The 7,498-nt window shown below is 39.1% G+C and overlaps 1 long non-coding RNA gene across 2 annotated transcripts in view; it reads right to left on the minus strand.

Annotated features, from left to right (window-relative positions):
* Positions 1–2,314, minus strand: part of LOC113970480 — a 31,328-nt gene extending 29,014 nt beyond the window's left edge. For both annotated transcript variants that reach the window (XR_003535185.1, XR_003535184.1), the window contains exon 1: positions 2,215–2,314. This is a non-coding gene — a long non-coding RNA (uncharacterized LOC113970480). The remainder of the gene's footprint in view (positions 1–2,214) is intronic.
* Between the last annotated feature and the right edge of the window lie 5,184 nt (positions 2,315–7,498).

Genomic DNA, 7,498 nt, shown 5'->3' on the forward strand with positions numbered 1-7,498 from the left:
TACTGGCTATAATATTGTGCTTTATTAAGTGTGTGTAGTATCCCTTCTAATGGGGACCAGCCTTTACATATCCATGGACAACAGCTTTATTTCTTTCTAAATGTGTGTCTCCTGTGACTGAACTCTCAAGGAACACTATTCTTGAAATTAATCTTGAATGCTCTAATTAGAATGGCAGTGGTTACACAATTCTCTAACGGCTACTTTGAAGAAACAATTACTGTCTTTATTATGATAACCCTCCAGATGAGATACTGCAGTTGACAAAAGATTATTAAACAAGGTATTATTCAGTCACTGACTCACTCGGGCAGCAGCTTGTGCCTGTAGTGATGAAGGCCAACATGCCAGCACTTAAAAGTGTTGTAATACAGGGCTCAACTTTGTAATGCTTTTTGGACAGCACAATATTGCAATAGATTGGGGCTTTTTTTAGTAAATCAATGGTAATTCAGCTATAATTAGATCCTCATAAGAATGTAGAAGGTGGGATCAGCATACAGAATTGAAACCTTTTATTTCATCTATCTCAGAAATGAGCATAGGAGGTCAGAAACTGAGACAATGGGCATTATTTCCCAGAGTAAAGAATTGAGTTAATCCAATTTGTGTCTCTTTATAGCTGAAGTCATTAGTCAATCAGAAATGTGACTGTAGGATAAACAATGTCAAGTCCACGGCAAAGTCTGAAAGTAACAATTGGAAGGAAAAATGAAATCCTGGTTATGCCACTGAAAGCAGTGTTATTTGGGCTAAAATAATTTTTAATTCTACAACCCTTGGGTTGCATCTACTTGTAAATTATCTTGGCAAGAAAGGCATTGCAGGAATGTAAAGATATTATCTTGAGACTACCTATAAGCACTTTGCTCAACTCTTCTCTCCAGGGGTAGCTGCTTGAATAAGTGAGTAGTCATTGAGATTTTGAATTAGTTTTGTGTATTATGCCTTCACTGGATAGTTCATTTTCCTCTGCTATGGATAACACAAAGATCCTTTCTAAAAAGACAGTGCCCCAAGTTTTCTAATCAGATTCTTATACCCTGGTGACTCTGCAGAGCATTTTCTAATAGAATTGAGGCACGGGCAACGGAGCCAAAATAGAACAGGCTATTAAAAATGTTATCTCTATGGAAGCTTATAATAACAATACTAAAACAATTCCATGATAGAGAAGAACTCACTTGGAAAAGAGATGCATTAAGTCAGAGTCACTGCCACTCACAAAAAGCTTCCAGTGAGAGGGAGTGCTCTGTAGGAGGAAGGTCTGGTACCAAGGAAAACAGCTACCTCTGCAAAGGCATTATTCACTATATTCAACAACAGCTCTTTAAAAAATCATCCAATAATGACTAAATCACTGATGATTGTTTTATCTGATCTCAGATTGCCTGTATAATTATAACAGTCATACTCTGGACTCTCTAAAAGTATGCAAGTAATAACATAAGAAGCCTAAAAAGTAATTTTCCGCATTTTGATGTCCTTCAGTGCTCTTTTCTTTCACTTGAGCCATGTGCTGTGTTGGCAAGTCTCCATCCAAGTGCTGGATGGTATCAACAGACTGTGCTGGATTCTCAGAAAGAGGACATGGAGAGAGCAGCTGCAGATTTCATCTGGTATTGTCAGGGCATTATCGCACTTCGGCACCATAAGGTTGCATTTTAGTACGTGCTGCTGTCAGTGCTCAACTGGAAAGAACTCTGTAGCTCCCCTGTAAGGTATTCTGGTAGCACAAAGTGAGGGGGTTTAACATACTGAGTTCATCAAAGTGCCACAGTTCATCTCTGTAGACAGATAAACAATTCTCCAGTGAGATTTTTTTTCTCTTCCAAAACCACTATTTGCCTCTTTCTAGTTGAAGGTGTTTGTGAAATAACAAAGCTTTGCCGAAATGGCCCAGGGTTTACTCACACCCTTGTATTCACTGATCCTTCCATTGCCATCACCCGGCATTTGGGGAGATGTTCACAATAACCTTTTATCTTCACCTATGTCTTAGTTACTTTAAAATATACAGTGAATGTGACAGAAAAATCCCCACGACAAACGTTAAGCATCTCGGACAAATAAAGTGCGTGTGCCCAACACTCCACACCCGTCCACCAGCGCTGGGCTACCACCAGCCCTTCCTGCGGAACAGCTCCTCATTCAGAGAAGATCTGCTTAGAAATTCATAGCCCACTTGGGTCCATTACTATGAGAAAGCCTCACCGGGGTTATTGAATGCTGTCCCTTCTCAAGGTTACGTCCTTACAGCGGTGTCGAGCCCGGGGCACTTCGTTTCCTAAGCAGCATTTTGGCAGTTTGCCCTCGCGTAGCCGGGAAACAGTTCCTGGGTAACCACCGGGATTACTTCAATACCTTCAGCTGGGGCTTAGTTACTGAAGGGGTTCTGCTAAGAGGCTAATTAAAAAGTTCCAATCCGCGCTTACTCGATAGCAAAATATTGTTTGTTCACTAATTCAAAGACATAAAGATCGCAGGCCCAGGTGTTAATGCAAAAAAATAACGGTTTTCTTTTTTATGCACGTTCCCAAATCTAAACTTCCACGCTGTATCATTTGCATAAATCCAGATTAGTTTCTCTCAGGAGGAACAGCTACATTGCTTGCAGCACATTCTTTCTGTCTGGGAGTCTTCCCAGCCTGTCAGCTCCGGAATTGACACATTCTGGGAAGCCTCTCTTGGCTCACCCAGAGCTCTCCCTCCCTTTTCTAGTTCTTTGAGGTTTTAGGCTTCTTTGATCCCCCACTTAGCCTTGGGAAGAGCACCCACTGTAGCCTGGACGGAGCCAGCTCATTAGCTTTTCTCCAAGTGATGACCCAGCCATTATCATCGGAGCCCCTTTGAAGCCACCTATCTGAAGATATTCTTATCTGTGTCATTGCCTCGCGTTTCCTCTTTGCTCCTTTAACAACCTCTGCTTTGATTTAACTCTCTCCCTGCCGGCAGGAAACAATGTTGTTTTGAACGGGGAAACATTTATAACAGGAATGAGGAATGTATTCCTGATGAGAAAAACCTGCTTCCTTTTTTTTTTCCAACACCTGTTTCAACTTTCCCCTGTTATTCTGAAATCGGAGAGGTAAGAGGGAGTGCTTAAGGATTTCCACTGGGTCTGATTTAACACATGTGTGTGCAGAATAGCTGGAAGACCAGAGTAAGACCTTTTGTTTTCTTTTCTCTGTATACATATGTGCATGGTCAAAATCTGTGGTCCCTCTCGGAATATTGCAAGATTTTTATAAAGCCGTAATCATATATAAATCATCAATTAGCAAATTTTCTCCAACTATCCCAACAGTTCTGTTAAATCAGGATCAGGAATCCTACTGAATTCTTTTCTTGGATTCAGTTGCGAAAATTGTGTGCAGTCCTGTCTCAGGCAACCTTCTCACACTGGAAAATCAAGCAGGTCATTCAAACAGCCACAGATAACACCGGTTTGGAAAGAAACAAGATAATGTCTGAGTTTTAAAAGATCTGAGCATCACCTGCCTTCTTTCCCTCCTTAAAATCAACTACGAAAACTCCCATAAACTCCCCGGAAGAAAGTTTAAGAAAATGTTCAGGTATTCTAAAAACACCCTCCAAAATCTCTGAGCAACTACAGCAATTTGCAATGTTACCTTTAGGTGTGAAGAGGGCATTAGTATATCTGCTACAAGATATGATATTTTGTCCCTGTCTTTCTTCTAGATGATTTAATTACAAAAAAACCACGAGTTATTTTCCCAGATTTGGTCTAATTAAAATTAAATATGTGCCAGATGGTTTGTAAACATTTAGAAAGTGTAAATTGTTGATGTAAAAAAGTGCAAAAGTCACAGGTAGGCAGCGATCCTATCTAATGGAGTTGGAGACAGGAGACTGGAAGTTTTGGAATGAGGTGCTCTTTGTAACAGAAGTTAAAAGGAACAATGCCTAATGATGAATAATTTCACAAAGAGCCAATCATTCATTCTCCCACTGGTAAAATTCGCTTGAGGTCTGGGGAAAAGTACAAAAGGGCCAAATCTCTCCTGCCTTGAGACTAATGCTATTATTCAAACAATAAAATATACATGAAAAAGGTATCCAGTCATCTCTACTCATTGCCAATTTTCAGGTTTTCTTGTGAGATCTACTCAGTATATATTTTAGTTACAGTGATTTAAGTATGTTTGTTATTCTGTTCTTATGTTTGTTGGGGTTGCCTTTTACAGGTTACTGTGGTTTTTGTGATTATGGGACTTGGGATTTTATTTTGCACTTGCAGTTTTTTTTGCCACTACCTTCAACAAATTCAAGATCAGTGCCCTTTCCTGAAATTTTATATATCCCTCTATGCCTCTGTTTTTATTGCACATCGAGGCTCATTGACTTTTTATGGCTGCTGCTGTGGCAAATTAATTATTCCCTAATTATTATATGAGTGGGTGTGACTGTGTTGCACCACAATCTTAAAACATTACATCAGGAGTGGAACATAGCATGAACTGATTAAACATGTTCCTTCTTTGATGAATGTGTCCTTCCCTCTACATCAGGCTGGGACAGGAGGCTGAGTGAATGGCAAATTATTGTCATCATGGTGGATGGTCATGAAGAAAATGGCCTTCTGATCTCACTGATTTACTTTTCACTATAGTTTCAGTTTAACACACCATTTTACTTGTGACATGTTTTCTTCCCTCTCTAGATCAAGCACATTAGTTATGCAACAACTGCCTGAAACTTCTATAGTGGTTGAACTCCATATTCAAGACTCTCTCTGGGTCTAGGTAAAGACTATAGAATATTGACTTTCCCCAGGGAATATCTCCAGCAGAAAGTTTCTCTTACAGAGACAGCTTCAGAGAAAAACCCAAAAGTAATGTATTTTACTGTCCAAGGAAAGGGAAATCACCAGAATTTTAACCAGAGAACTAACTTGGTTGTATAGAACACTTGAAACCTACCCTGGGCCTCAAAACAAAATAACTACTCTGCAAACTTGCTTTCTTCTCCAAAATAGCTTTTTCAGGCTTGCTCGTGTTCTCCCTATACCTAACTGATAACTCTTCTCAGCTGGGCTTCCAAAGTAATATCTGTGTTCTGAGATTGTATCACAAATCCATGAGGGATCAACAAACCACTGAGGTGGACTTTCTTATAGTATGGAGCCAAAATGTCTCCCTGATTTCTCTGGGCACCTAAATACCTTCTGTAGTGTTCTCCCCCTGGTTTGAGACAAGTGTGAGCTTTGTTTTCAGGACTAATTTCGATTTTCAGGTAATATCTACAGATAACTTTACATTAATGGTACATAAATACACACCTGGGTCCAGCAGCTGATATAAACCACCATTTTTCCCAGATTTCTGTGGTCCATGACTGGAAAGAAAAAGGGCAAGAATAGCTCAAATGTGACATTCAGTTAGTTTGCTTCATACACTATAGGAATAGACTTAACTGTTGTCATGGTGGTGGTTATATAAGGCCCTGCAGAAAAGAAAATAGAACACGAGCCATACAAGCATTTCTAAAGTGCAAACATTTAAATAGCAGCTTCTGTTTAGTTTGTAGTGTTTTCTCACCTCCTCACTTCAGTTACAGCTCTCCCACATTTAATTAGCTCCCTCCAACTGGAGACCTCATCACGTCATCCCTAATGCATGGTCTGTATCAGATGTTCTACCTCCAGCAAATATCTACTTGTTTTAATTATGGATAACACTGTTGCAGTAATAGAAGAATGCAGAGTCCCTGGGAAACACAGTTTTTCATAATTCAGAATAGAATTTTAAACACAGGGCGAGAAATACAAAGTATCCAACCCCCCCAGTTTTTAATGACTAAAAGGCTTCGGTGAAACCCCGACGGGAACGAAATAATATTTGCAGCTCACAACGATCATCTCCCATGTTTGCTCCAAGGTGTTAATGGCTCAGGCAATTTAATTTACATACAAAAGTACAAAGTGGAGAAAGCAGTTTCCTCCCAACACCTGTGGTACTTTTTCTGGGTATATTAGGGTATATTGTAAGTGCTTCAAATGAAGATAGATGAGGAATGTACTAGTAAGAGTTTATTAAATTCTTTTACTAAATGCTAAACAATAGTGTTTAACTTGAAGGTTTTCACGTTCAAAGAGATCCTGCTTTCATCTTCCAAGTCTCTAAAGAAGGCTGCGGGAGAAAAGGCTCAAATAATGTACCTTTCCTTTTCTTTAACTTGAAGGACAGTAAAAATCCTTCCAGACAAAGCTTCTTTCCCTTCTTTCTTTCTTTCTTCTACAGAAAGAATATGCATATTTTATCACACTTTCTTCTTAAACTTTTTCACACCTACCAGGAGATGTCTGTACTCCATCAACATGAGATCTACTAACTAAAAAATACCGACTATATTTAACTGATTTCCATAACAAAAACCCTCGAATTGAATAAACACTGATTTGAGAACTGTTGATGCCCAAGCACTTCCCACTTGGAATTGTTTTTCCAGGGTTCTCCACACGAACTCGTTTTGTGGAAAAGACAGAGGTGCTTCCATGCATCACCTGTATCAACTGTTTTACACGAGGAGAGAACCAGAATTTTTGAGAGACTGTTTGATGAACCCCCCAGGCTGCTGTGCATCAGTGGACAACTCTCACTGACCAAGACAGGGCAACGAAGTGCTGCTGATCACTAATAACTCAGTGCTGATGCCAGGGTGAAGAATTACACTGGGTACAGGAGTAGAAGATGTTGCTGTTGGATTTAACTGAGTCCCAACTGACAGAGAGGTGAACATCTTGAAAATGGCTTATTCACCTCTTCATCGGCCTTTTTTTTAATTAGAATGACATCAATTCACAGCAAATAAAAAAAGCCCAACACTCAATGATGCTCTAAAGTGTAACTCCAGCAGTTGCATCATTGCCTTGACATCTCACCCCCCATTTGTTTGAAAAGTAGGACTGGAAAAAAATGTAGGGACAGAGAGTGAGGTTTTCACCTTGACCTGTTGTTTAGAATTCTGTCAAAAGAAATTTTGAAACAATATAAGCCCATACTTTTTGTTTTGATCTTTTAATATATTCGTATTTGCAAGTAGATAAACTAATTAAGAAAAGCTTTAAATCTCATGTCAAGGGTCTGAAGATTTGAGGAGCTGGCCCTAGAAAATGGTATTGGTCTATTAGTAAATATCAAGGACATTTTTCCCAGCTTTGTTAAATGCTTCCATTAGCTGAAAGTGTATTATTTTGCAGTCAGAAGGGTGTTACCTTTTAGTTGTGTGGCAACAATAATAAATCCATCCCCTTTCAACAGGGTTTATCAAGTAATGATGGTCCTTTAATAAATAACAATGAGCTCTTTATTCAACAGTACATAAAACATAACTAGAATTTTGTTTAATGACTCATAACAGTAATTCCTTATTTTGCTGCCTTTTTTTTTTTTTGGCAATTCCCTGACCTATTGTCCCCCGTATCCATAAGATACTTATGTGTAATCCTTAAGAAGTGAGATTTATCATCATGTCT

The sequence above is a fragment of the Neopelma chrysocephalum genome, unplaced genomic scaffold (assembly GCF_003984885.1).
Source record: "Neopelma chrysocephalum unplaced genomic scaffold, ASM398488v2 Primary Assembly neopelma1_77, whole genome shotgun sequence".
In the NCBI taxonomy this organism is placed as follows: domain Eukaryota; kingdom Metazoa; phylum Chordata; class Aves; order Passeriformes; family Pipridae; genus Neopelma; species Neopelma chrysocephalum.